The sequence below is a fragment of the Pinus tabuliformis genome, chromosome 6 (assembly GCF_031772625.1).
Source record: "Pinus tabuliformis cultivar Carrire ecotype Pingquan chromosome 6, CPIR1, whole genome shotgun sequence".
Lineage (NCBI taxonomy): Eukaryota > Viridiplantae > Streptophyta > Pinopsida > Pinales > Pinaceae > Pinus > Pinus tabuliformis.
Window position 1 is genome coordinate 2077419519 of NC_142292.1, and position 13004 is coordinate 2077432522.

At 41.5% G+C, this 13004-nt stretch overlaps 1 pseudogene; it reads left to right on the forward strand.

The window, feature by feature from the left end:
• Positions 1-4819: 4819 nt before the first annotated feature.
• The window catches only part of LOC149267563 (E3 ubiquitin-protein ligase WAV3-like), a 47135-nt pseudogene continuing 38950 nt past the window's right edge, over positions 4820-13004 (forward strand).

Genomic DNA, 13004 nt, shown 5'->3' on the forward strand with positions numbered 1-13004 from the left:
TAGTGTTATAACTGCAAGGCCTATTGTGTACTTAGCAGACAAATTTAATATTTTGAGTGATGATGTGTGTCAACCAACAGAAATCTGTTAAGAATTTTCTGTTATGTTGGTGAAATGAAAATGAACACAGAGCACAGGAGCAAAGTTATGAATTCCTGTGACAGTGGCCAATGTGAAAGATGTATTCTGAAAGTGCAGCAGATTAAGAATCACACTTTATATAGATTACACCTGAAGAAAACATTTATAAACAACACAGACTGAACTCAGGGTGCTCATTGAGCAAATCCTGGGAGTTATTCTTTTTCTCTGTTGCTCAATATTGGAAATCAGATAGCATATATGGATTTATAACAAAACAAAATGAACATGGGGAGAGTTACAGAGACTTATTGCATGGTAAGATACGCAGGGATCCAGCAGTCATAAACAGGCACAGAACATCCTCAACACATCATAGCATCCACGAAATTCCATTGCTTTCCTTTATTGACTTTCAGAAAACAATTACAGCATCAGAGACCGTTCAGGAGAAATTTCCAACAACCCTTGCTACATTATGCGAAGGGGTTTATATAGAAATATGTATACAAAATATCTCAGGTATTGAGTCATCTGAGAGAGAGAAAATATCTTCAGTAGTGTTCAGAAAGTAGGCAAGAAGTTATTACAATGTTAAATGCAGCGTAAATGCCATTTATATCTGTCAGAGGATTGTTTGACTTTTAAGGAGTCACTGAGTCGGTTGCATTGCTCTGCATTAATCCTGTAGGTACGCATTTACTTTTGCCTGCGTAATGAGTTCTCGGCTTTGCCAGCTGTGGTTCTCCTTTTTCTGCTTTGTTGGCCGCTTCATCTGCTGAGTTGGCTCAGCTTTGATTTATGATGCCTGCTGACTCTGCTGACTGTTCTTTTCATCAAAATTTGCAGAAGAAACAGGAATTGATGCATGGCTTAATGTTTACAAAATTCTCTGGATGGCATCTGTCCACCATTCCTGTGTAGGGAGCTGATGTCTGAGGATGGCCTCCATTGTCTCTTCAGCTTCTGTATACTTGAAAAAATTCGGGACTATATCAAATAAGTGATTTATTTCATTCATTACAAAGAGTAGATTTTCTATCTTACCATAGAAAATCTGTCCTGTGATAGGCCCTGTGTCTTCTGAAGTGCTGGCCTTCTCATTTACCTGTGATGAGGCAAAAACATTCACTCTTTTGGCATACTGTTCATGGGTGAATAATCTCCCTCCGCTGTTCAGCAAGCTAGGGAGTCCTTTACTCTCTAATACCTGGAATCTCTCCATGAACCTGTTTACCTCTGTTTGCATATCCTGGGTTCTTCTGTCCAATGTCTGCACCAGATTTCTAAGAGTAAGAACCCTCTTGATCATTTGGATAGTCTCAGTTCTATTTTCAATTCCCATGATGGCCAACTGAGAACTTGTCTTGTGATTGAGCACATTGATCATTCTTGTAGCAATTTCAGGCATATTCCCCAATAAGGCCCTTGATGTTCTAATTTCCCTCTGTGCCTTTGGAATGAGCTCTAGTTGCTCATGGATTGTCTCAATGTATGGCCATTGGTTGTTGATGGATTTACCAATATTGGACCATATCATTGCTCTGATTTCAGCTATGATTTTATCTAGCTTTAGCTCGTTCTCAAGCTCCTTGATTTTGTCTTTAAGGGCTTTGATTTCCCTGGCCTTCTCTCCCACTTCTCTTTTTGTTTTGTCATGCCTTTCATTTACCTTAGCCAGCTGCTCCTTAGTTTCATTCAGCTGCATCATTTGAGCTTCCAAAGCTTGTATTTCATTTTTTAGCTTTTGCATGTCTAGGCTCTGATCTGTGCTAATGGGTGCTGCTGCAGTAGATGTGGTTGGTTGTTCAGCCTGCTGAGGTGGAGGTACAGTAGTAGGAACAGTCTCCTCAAGATTTATGACCTGTGGAGGAGGCTGAGATGTCTGCCCTTCTTGTGCTTGTTGTGATAATGTTTGGGGAGGTACTTGTGCAGCTTCATATTGCCCCAGTTTTTCTTGTGCCTTGATAAGCTCTTTGTAAATGGAGATTAGCAGGGCAGTAGAATCCTGCTCATACCTTTGCTTTGCTACCTCATCGGTTTGTGGATGGATAGTGGCTGGAATCTTGATCTTCTTTCTTAGTGCAGCCATGTCAACATCTCTAAGTTTCAGGATCTCTTGTATCCCTTTGATATCATTGGGATTGTGCCCAATTTCTATAATGATTTCCTCCAGGGATTTGATCCTGTTGTCTTTGGCCTGAGAAGAGGCCCTCTCTAGCTCTAGCTGGGAAGCTGTGGCATTCAGACTGCTTGTTAATTTATAATTGTCCAAAGTCTTATCGGCCAATGAAGCATACACCATTTCTCCAGTTTGTTTATGTAGCTCAATTTTGTCCATGGGGTGTATGTCTTTGGCAAGGACCTCTAGGTTGGTCCTGAGGTAGTCAGCAGAAGACTGTGGTTTGAGTGCCGTAGGCATGAGGTGACTCATTATTAGTTTTCCCTCACTTACATCAAAAGCAGACATAAGTCTCTGCTGATTGGAAGGAGCCATATTTAGTAAGTGATTATACAATTGCACTTTGATCGGGTCACTCCTCCTCTTAATGTCTATAAACTGCTGCTTTATGCTCACTTGTCCTTCTTTCTGCTGGCTGGAGGAGCTGACCTCCCCTCCCATGGTCCTGTCCTATTCCTGCTGGAAGGAACTTGCTGAAACTTCTTGACTGGGTGGACCCATGCCCAATGCATCTCTTATTGCTACATCATCCTCTGGGAAATCATTAAGTCTTTGCCTTTTCTCTCCCTGGTCTATGGAGGATGTGAGGGGAGTTTCTCTTTCCCTTTTCCTAAAGACAAATGTATCCTCCTTTTGTGGGGTTTGGAGGACCGAGGCATCAAATGTGGTATCTTGTCCTGTAGGCAATGTTCTTTCAGTGGTCAGAGGAGTATCCATTGTTTTCTTTTGTTGGTCCGGCTGCTCCTGCCCTTGCTCTTCCTGCTGTTGTTGCTCTTGCTGTCCTGATTCTTCTTGCTGCCCTTGCTGCAGCCCTTCTGCTTGCTGCTGTTGTTTTTGTCGCTGTTCCTGCTGTTGCTCCTGCTCCATCTCTTTCTCTGCCTCCATTTCCTTTTCCTTTCCTTTTTCTGATATTTTTCCAGCAACTCTTGTAGTTTGCTGTGGGGTGGTTGAAGAGGAGGCTGCTGCTCCAATTTGTGTGCTTGGCAGTGAGGGGACCTGTGCATAAAACTCAAGGTCAGCCATCTTCTTTTGGTTGTTTAGAGCTCTTTGATTAAGCTCTTCTTGAGTCACATTTTCTTCTAAAGTTCCTCTTTTCCACTTGCTTTGGTTGGCATATTTTTCTATTTGAGGGAGGCTATAATGACCATAAGCAGACAGTTTGTATTTGAGTCTCCTCATTGTGATGAAGTTGTTGGGGTCATAGGGTTTCCATATGAAACTGTACTTGAGACCAAATCCCCCCAGTGTTGCATCTGCTTCCTTCCACCCTTCATCCCTTTCATTGTAAATGAAATGGCCAAGTTGGCTCTTGATTTTCAGCTGTGCCTTCTTGCCTCTGCCTGAGAAGTGGAACATATCCACAAAGCCAAACTGCCTGAAGTATTCTAAGGCAAATAGCCTCATGGGCACAAATTTGGGTAGTCTAAATGGGGGCAACTCACACCCATATATTCTGATGACGGTGTGGTGTTGGTAGAGATACCAATCCCCAATACTGTATACTTTTGATAGCTGAAGGAGTCTTTTCATCTCATCTGTCAATCTGGGAGGAGGTGAACCCAACAGTAGAGTCAAGGCTGGATGGATGAAAAGATCAATAAATTCACAGTAGGTGTATGGAGAATGGCTTCTTACATGAAAAACGGATGTCCAATACACAACTGATCTCAGGTTGCCCTGTGCATCTACTCTTTTCTTTGGGAAAGAGAACTTATCATGCTGGAAGTAAAGGAGCAGATGATATAGGTAAGAGGTGTATCTAAACACCCTTTCTCTTGACAAATTCATCAACTGATCATGCATCTTGTCTGATATGTATGTGGCATAATCATAGTGGATTGGTTTCCTTCCTGGGGAAAACATAAGCATCATTTGTATAACTGTTTCATCCACATGTTCTATTGAATCATATCCCAGGATGGGACTGATCATGTCAACCAGGTCTTGGCCCAATTGGTTGAGGTAAACGCAGTTGATGGGAGGAATTTGCAAAGTGTCAGCCTTGATGAAGAGCTGGTTGATCTTAGTGATTTGGGCCTCTGTGGTTCTGGCTCCCTGTACTATTAAATCAGCTAGTGACAGAGGGACCAACTTTTGATCTGTCTGGAATTGCAACATCTCCCTGATGGCTTCAGGGGTAATGAGGAACAGAATTGAACCTTTAGCATCTAGCACTGCCCTCTGGGATGCATCATAGTGTTCAGCAACTATGTGCACAAGCTCAGGGAATTGATTAACCTGAGGAAGCTTGAATATTGGGAGGAATGAATCCCAAATTCCCAGGATGTCTGTCCCCCTCTCATGTTTGATCTTTATCTCATTTAATATTTGCAGATGGAACCTGCTTCTGCTCAGCATTTCCTCTGTTATCTTGTAGTCCAAGTCTGCCAATGCTCTGGTGTCAAATGTTCAATTAGGAACATTCAGGGGAGCCACATTGAGGGCTATAGGAGCTACAGGGGGGTCCATGACTTTTGTTTTAAGATTTCCGTCTGCTCAAAGACTGTGTTATTATGCAGAATAACGCCAACAAGATTTGTTTGCAGAAAAAAGGAAATGCCTGGGAAAAAGGTGAATGCAGGGTCTATAGCAGTTGAAACGCTGCTTAATGGCAATTTAAGACCAAAGTTTAGCCTTTTCTGGTGTCTTTTAATGGTGAAATTTGGTTTCAAATGTGCCTGCCGCGATTATGCAGACAGGACCTGGTTTCTTAATAGAATGTCGCTGGGAAAAGGCTCGGCTGGTGTTTTTCGAGGTGAGAGTTGGAAATTTAAGGCTCTGCCGAGGAATTCAGTGGTGAATTTCTAAGTTTCGACTTTCTTTAAGCTTTCAAAGTGTTTAACAGAGAATTGCAGGCGCACAGAGGACGAACGATGAAGAATACCTGGTAAAATAGTGAGCAAAGGTCGTGACTGCAGGTTGAACTGGCGCGCTGGAGGTCTCCTGGTCAATTTAGCAGGTTGGCAGCAAATTTGGACGTAGTTTGCATGCGGAGCAGAACAACGACGAACACACCAAAATGGCAAAAAACGCGAAATTTTGGCTAAAATAGACCTTTTGATGCTTTTGGCGCGAATTCGTGCTGACGTCAGCATGACGTCATTGGTGGGGTCAAGGTCGGATGACGTCATGCTGACGTCATCGGGTGACGTGGCGGGGTCTGGTTGGTCCACAGTGGCGGTGACATGGCAGGACAGGTGGACTAATGGCAGGGCAAGGGATTGACGGGGCAGCGTACCGGGGTGACGGGGCGCTGACACGTTGCTGACGCAGGTAGGCGGGATGGGGGAATCCGGAAACCGCCAATGGTTTTATATCGCACCGCCTCCTGTACGGGGGCGGTATCCGTCAGTAGTACCTCCGACGTATGGTGGTGAGGACACGTAGCAGCGGAGTGACGTCCTCAAAATACGGACGTCGGGAGATAATTTTCGGTCATCGGATGAGCTCCGACGTCACGATGATCGTTAGATCTACGGATGTGAATCGGACGGCGGACGGATGGCAGATATGACAGGGGGATAGTACAGGTTATCTGTCGGATGTCGGAAGGAGCCCGACGCGATCAGGGCCGTCAGATCTGGAGGGTGCAATCTAACGGTCATCGGATGGGCTGACATGGGCGCTGTATACGGAAGCGGGCGGGGGTATAAGAATTGGTGTTTTGCACGATTTTTCAATGTATTTCCAAAAATAACTTATTTGCGCCAACCTTGGCTAAAGGGCGGAAAGTGGGTTTTCATGCTTGTTTGCCCTTTGAAGCGGGTAAGGTGGGGGTTTAGGGCTTTTTATAGGTTTTTTATGTGCAAAAGGGGTAAAAATAGAGGAATTAGCTCATGAGGGGGAAGGGGTATTTAGCATAGGTTTATCAATATGACCTGGTGTCATTTGATCCCTGACTCGAGACCTTATTGGCTATAATGCCAAAGGGTGGGTGTTTATAAGATTTTGGGATTTATACACCTTGGTGTTAGTAATATTAGGGGGAAAAGGGGATGTAAAGGATTTATATAGTAGAATTAGTGTTAATATGGGGAAGAGGGTAAGTGGATGTGGATACCATTAAGTTTATATGAAACAAACTTGGTTTTAAGAGTAGATCAAAATGAAAAGAACTTTAGACAAGAAATGTGGCTTCTTAAAGATTTAAGAAACACCATGGAACCTTAGTCTTTTCCATGAATCTTAGCTGATAGGGGAATGTTAGAAATGAAATTGGAGGGGAGAGGAGGAAATTAGTCATGCTTCCTGCTGAAAATTGATGAAGAAGGACACCCTTGTCACTTAATCAACTTTGCTTTGATACCTACCATCACCATTCTTGCAATAGTAGGGATAACCTTTCTGCAACCCCAACTGCCTACCCAGCTACTTACCTAGCATTTTATTTCTTCTTGGGGGGTGCACTTAGACTTGCAGACCCTTACTTGCCTTTTCTTTTCTTTGGCTTTTTCTTTTGCTTTTTTCTATCTACTTCTGCCCTTATCTCTTCCAAGGTCCCAGATTAGGCTGTTGGGATCCTTTTCTTCTCTACCTAAACTAGTTGTCTGCCAAGATTAAGCAGTTTGGACAGACTTCTTTCTCTAGTCTATAGCACAAAATTGAACACATGGCATGATCCAGATTAAACTGTTGGATCATCCATCAAAATTTGAAATCAGGTCATCAACATTGAAACACTTTACACACCTTCTTGTTCTCTAGGAAATATGGGATCTTTGTGAACTCAAAGCAGAGCATATTTGGACTTTCTCTTGCCAATCATGAAATATGAAACCTATTGGTATAGGTATCCAATAGATGGTGTGCTTCTTAATGTTCTTGTAAGCTTTGTTATGTGATTCATTTCCTTTCTTTACTGCTGCACATTAAACAAATGAAGTGTTAAAGTATGAATTCATGCTAGCCATGCTCTGCTTTTAAATTTGTTTAATTTCAATGTTTTCTACTGTCTAAAGGGAATTCAAAGTCATTTTTTGCTCTCTTTAGCTCCTTATCTTTCCTTCCTGATCATCCATCTCGATTTAAGGCATCAATATTGTTTCCTTCATCGTCCCAAGGAACCCGCTGCAGAAACTGTGTCAAATCCTCGCACCCAAAATTGCAATTCCTCAATTTGCCACCAAAAACCCCAAAAAACCCCAAATCAACATTTTTAATCAGTTTACTAGCCTAATATCAGTGTTACCTTGTTGGTCATCTCATTCCATTGAAGATCTATCGAGATTGACCGGAGAGAGCCTTGTCCTGCCCCGTAGGGCTAGCTACGAGGCTGAATGGTTTGATGTAGCCTTGAGGTTTACCTTTCTCGGCCTGAGGTGAAATTTCAAGTGATAACAAGGTATAGGGTAGGTTTCCGCGAGAGAATATGACTAGTCTGTACCCTCGTCCGTGATTGGAAGAGGGGGTTATTCTAGAACAAGATTCTCTTGTCAAAGTTATGTGAGTGGAGTAGCCTCCTTCACTCACCTTTGTCTATTTCAGTAGACATCGTCGAAGAAGTATTTTGTTTGCTCTGTAAATGGAACAATATTTGGTAACCTGTAAGAGGTAGGCCTCTCTCGGTAAAACAAATGTTTTAACGGACTAAAGAAGGGGTAACCTTGAAACTCTGTTTTATACTTGGGGTCATGCAAGCCTTTTGGCGTGCAAGCGAAGAGCGACTATTTACTTTTTTAAATTTGTAGGACCTCTAACCCTTTAAACTCATAGCATCGGTCGTCTCCTAACTTGCATAAAGAAAGAATGTGGGGAAAAACTCTAAAAGTTGTCATTTTATATGAGACATTCTTATCACACGACTGGATTAATCGAGCAGTTTTAGCACATAGTTCAAGCTCATTAAAAAATAAACATAAGACATGAGCAAATGTTTCCCCCCGCATTTAAGCTCGTTAAAAAATGAACTATTCCCCGGTAAATAACCATCGTGAATGTAGTACTACAGCCGTTAAATCCTTGGTCGTGTTTGCACCGTCACCTCCACTTTTTCAATGGCCGATCATTCACCTCCATTTGATTGTTTACCCATTTTGAGGAACAGCTGTGAAGAGTGATTTCACTAGCCATCCTTGTGACACTGCCGTGATTGGAAAATTCCAAACCTTACCTGGAATTAGCTGCTACCCGTTTTATCACTCGTTCCTCAAAAGACGAGTCTCCTTTAAGCTCTTTTCAACTGACTCGTAAAATATGAAAAGATTGCCGAGCCATTGGCCTCTCCAGCTCGTTAAAGGGACAGGAAGTGTTATCCCTCCTCTAGATTTTAATCTTTTTAGACCTAAGGGATTATTACACAAAATGATCGAGCACTTTTTTTGTTCGGCTCATTAAAAGTATCAAAAATTCATCCCTTCTGTATTGTTTTATAGTTTTTCGGAATTAAGGGATTAGATGACGAAAAAGGAATTTTGGAGTTACCTTTACGTCCCTTTTCAGACTCTCTAAAATTGAAAAGGACCGAGTTATCTTTGTCGTTAAACTCGTTAAAAAGATTAATAGCGACAAACTTGTCTATAGACGAGAACGAGTTTCACTATCTCTAGGCTCGTTAAAACATAGCGATGGGTTTGCCCGAAGGGAAAATTATAGAACAAGCATATGTTATCCTCCTCAAGCTTGAAAAAAATAAAGAGGTACTGGTCAGCAATGACTAGGGAAAATTGGGAAGAAAACTTAAAGAAACTTTGTTGGTAGCAAGTCGCTCTTGAACATGACACTTCCACTCCGTGTCCGAGTCGGGTTGGGTTGTTTCATTCACCAGTCACATCACCATGGTCACGCCATACCCTCCACATTTGGGGTTAATGCTACCAATCCATCACATCAGTGTCGCCGATATGTTCAAGAGAAGTCATTCAGAGAATTCACCTGTGTCTCACCCACTACCATACATTATACTCCATTCTTTCATAACCGCCACCCTGAACCTTATATCACCAGATCGTTTTCACCTCCATTAAAATCATTTGCTCCGTTCCATGTCATTGATGTGGGATTCATTAATGCCCTCCTGTGACAGATCACTTCTTGTCGACATCAACTCATTATCCAAGAAGTTGATCTAGGAACACCCCATTCAGTACTTTGAAGCTTGCATGCCTCAATGGCAAGTTTCTCACTTCTGGCGACAAGTTTACATCAATGGCCTTCGACCGAAATATTTTGCGTGGTGTTCAAAACCAAGTCCTTTATTCACACCACGTGAATTGTACTGCAGTACCTTGAGGGTCATTATCATTATCGATGATTCCTCTCGCGCATGTTAACAGTTTACATCATTGACTGGTAATCAAGCGATGTCTTTCTATGTTTGACTTCAGAACATTTCTCACATGGATCGACTTGTACTTTGAATGAAGATCAGACGAGATTGAAGACCCCGGATCTAGTTTCATCCATCTGGGCTGCGATATATATTCAGGGAAATAAAGACATTAAATGTACATCATGGCTGCACAGATAATCATCCACTCAAAAGGATGATGGCTCTATCAAAATCATCAGTCTACACTCAGACGATTGTCTATCCTATGTACATGAAAATGAATTTATAAAGTTGAGCATGGGAATGCCCACCTCAGCTAGATCATGAAAATAGTATGAAGATAATGTATTGTATTGTATCTTATTACAGGTCTCCTCCCAGCATTGAAAGAACTTCGGATCCTCATAATAAAGCATTTCACCCGACACTAAAAGATTAACGGCCTCATACTTTAGGGGGCAACTGTTATAGACAGTTTTGGGCCCTACAACCCCAAGCATGAAATGTCCATAAACCAAGGGCTCCTAAGTCCCTAAAAGTTTTGTTCTAACCCCTAAAGGAACAAGGTCAACAGATTACAGCTTCTCCCAGAAGTTCTCCATGAGAAACTGCTCAGAATTGGTCAAAACAGGATCATTGCAGCTGCTCCACTCGCTAAGTGCGTTACATCTCACCCAAATACACTATGAGGGTGTGTTGCATTGCAAAAGTCCCTTCTGTGGGGTGCGATGGGCGAGAAATGACAAATGGCAGTGTCATTCCGCAAGGTGGAGAGGCAATGGAAGCTTCCAGAATCTTCTCCTGTGACACTTGCCTCACTGAATTCGACCAAGGATGAGTAAGAGGCCCTCAGTCTCCAAGTGGAAGCAAGAACTATCAGAGAGAAGACACTAATCAAATCACAAGCTGACTCATCCCCCTTACAGATATCTATATATGGATCCCTCATCCTAGAGATCCAGAGGCTGGAATTTTGCATATTGTAAGGAATTGATGTTGGTTTCCTGAGACAAACATCAGATTGTTGGGTGATCTAAGCTTTGTTTGAGGTGAAGAGGGGCTTCTTTGCTGGGAGGTTGATGTTGGGTCAGAACAACCGGTTGTAACTCCTCTTGGCTCTTTTCTTGCTTATCAATAAAATCTATTTGAGTTTTCCTCCATGCTTTTGTTTCATTGATGCTTGTTACATTTGTATGGTCAATTTACATCTGACCTTAGATTTTTTATGATTATAGATCCATGTCTTTGTATAGTTCTATGCTTCTGTGATCTTACAGGTACTTTGTGAAGCTGGGCGTGCAAGGGAGCAGGTAGCTGAGGACTATCAAAGAAGAGAGGGATCAAATCAAGAGATTGGCGCAAGACAGAGGTTGGTCTTTTTGTTCCTCTCTATCTATAATTCATAAAGGAAAAACAAAAGTAGCTTTTCTCTGTTTGTTTCTAAGGCAGTTGTCACACCTTAGTGGGATAGAGCAGTTCTAAATAGACACTTTTCCCTGTAACAAAGACCTCTAAATAAAAAAGATAACAAGGCTCCACAACCAACTCACTTGATGCATGTGGAGTGATATTTGGGATTCCTTATATGTACATGTGTGATGTAATTTTCAAGAAGAGAGCTAACCAATATTTCCCAATCAAGGATGGAAAATCCTTCATCATCAACATGCACAAGGGCAAGTCTAAAATTTCACTAGTAAGTGCCAACCAAGCCAAGTTCTAGAAAGAAGTATGTTTTATTATTTTTAAGAAAAACCTAGAGTGTAAAAAAGTCAATGAGAGAAAAGGCATCCCTCAAGGGGCACACTAAGGAATATAGGCAAGAACTGGAAGAATTGTTATAGGAAGATAGGGGAGTGTGAGATCCAACTATTGTTGAACTCTCAATTACCAAACATCGAGCTATACAAGTAGTATATTCTAGAATCAAACGAAGTGAATAATAAGTTGCAATAGCTATTGGACTATGGTATTATTTGACCAAGTACCGCACCATGTGGGTTACCTATCATAATTGTGCCAAAGAAGTATGGGACTTGGTGAATGTGTATTTCTAATAGGGTGTTAAACAAAATTGCACTAACGAACGGGTACCTCCTGCCAAATATTAGTGACTTGTTCATTAGTTGCAGCAAGTGAAATACTTCACCAAGCTAGACTTCAAATCAGGGTATCAGCAGGTTCAATTTATAGAATAAGGTACCTGGAAAACTACCATCAAAATTAGACAAGGTTTGTATGAGTGGTTAGTCACCACCCATTCTACGCAATGCACTAGCTACATTCATGAGATTAATGAATCACATATTGATCCCTTTTCTAGATTAATTTGTTATTGTGTATTTCAGTGACATGCTAGTATACAATGCTACCTAAGAGTAGTACATCTCATAGCTGATGCAGGTGCTAGAGACATTGAAAAAGCGCCAACTATTGGTAAATCTCAAGAAATGTGAGTTTTCGCAATAGTATTTGGTATATTTAGGCTATGTGATTGGTGGAAGAGAGATCAAGATAGATCTTGCCAAGATGGATACCATCATGAAGTGGTCAATTCCTACCAATGCTTCTAAGGTCAAGAGTTTTGTTGGGGTAACATAGTACCTAAGGAAATCCATACTCTCATTTTCAGTAATAGTCACACCAGTCCATGCCATAGTGAGTGGCAAGAATTTCTAGTGGAGGAAGGGTCAAGAGAATGCCTTTGAAGAGTTGAAGAAGAAAATCATTTAGGCATTGATTCTTGCTTTACCAAACTTGCAATAACCCTTTGAAATGTAGACATATGCGAGTGGGTATGATATGGAAGTATTGTTGATGCAAAGAGGAATACATGTATGCTACCGTCATGAAGTGTTTCATGGGGCATTTCTCAACTACCATACCTAAAACAAGGACCTCTATGCCTTGGTATAAGTTGTCAAAAAATGGAAACGCTATTTAATGGGAAAGGAGATAGTAATACACATGGATCACCAACACCTACAACACCTGTAGGCCTAGAGTAATTTACGACATACAAGTAACTACAACTAGATGGGGTTGTTACGTTAGTTTCATTTAGTGATCAAGTATGAGAAGGGAAACAAGAACAAGTTGGACGACATGCTTTTAAGGCCACCCACATCAAAGATCACCAATTTGGAACTCTTACGCACATGGATCCTTTCACCCATGATGCATATAGAGAAGAATATACAAAGCATGAGAAATTAAAAGAGGCATTTCAATAGTTTCAAAGCCATATTCATGCAGACAATGGAGATGTCATAGTTTACTATCATCTCCACAATGGGTCACTCTATAGGCTAAACAAGTTATGTGTCCCTAAAGGTGTAACAACCTCAGGTTAAAATTTCATGTGATAACTTTAATAAAGGAAAAATAAGACCAAGGTCATGGGACATGTATTCCAAGTTGAATGTTGAGGAAACATCCCAGTGGGTGTTCATTTGGTTTATTATGGCTAAGGGG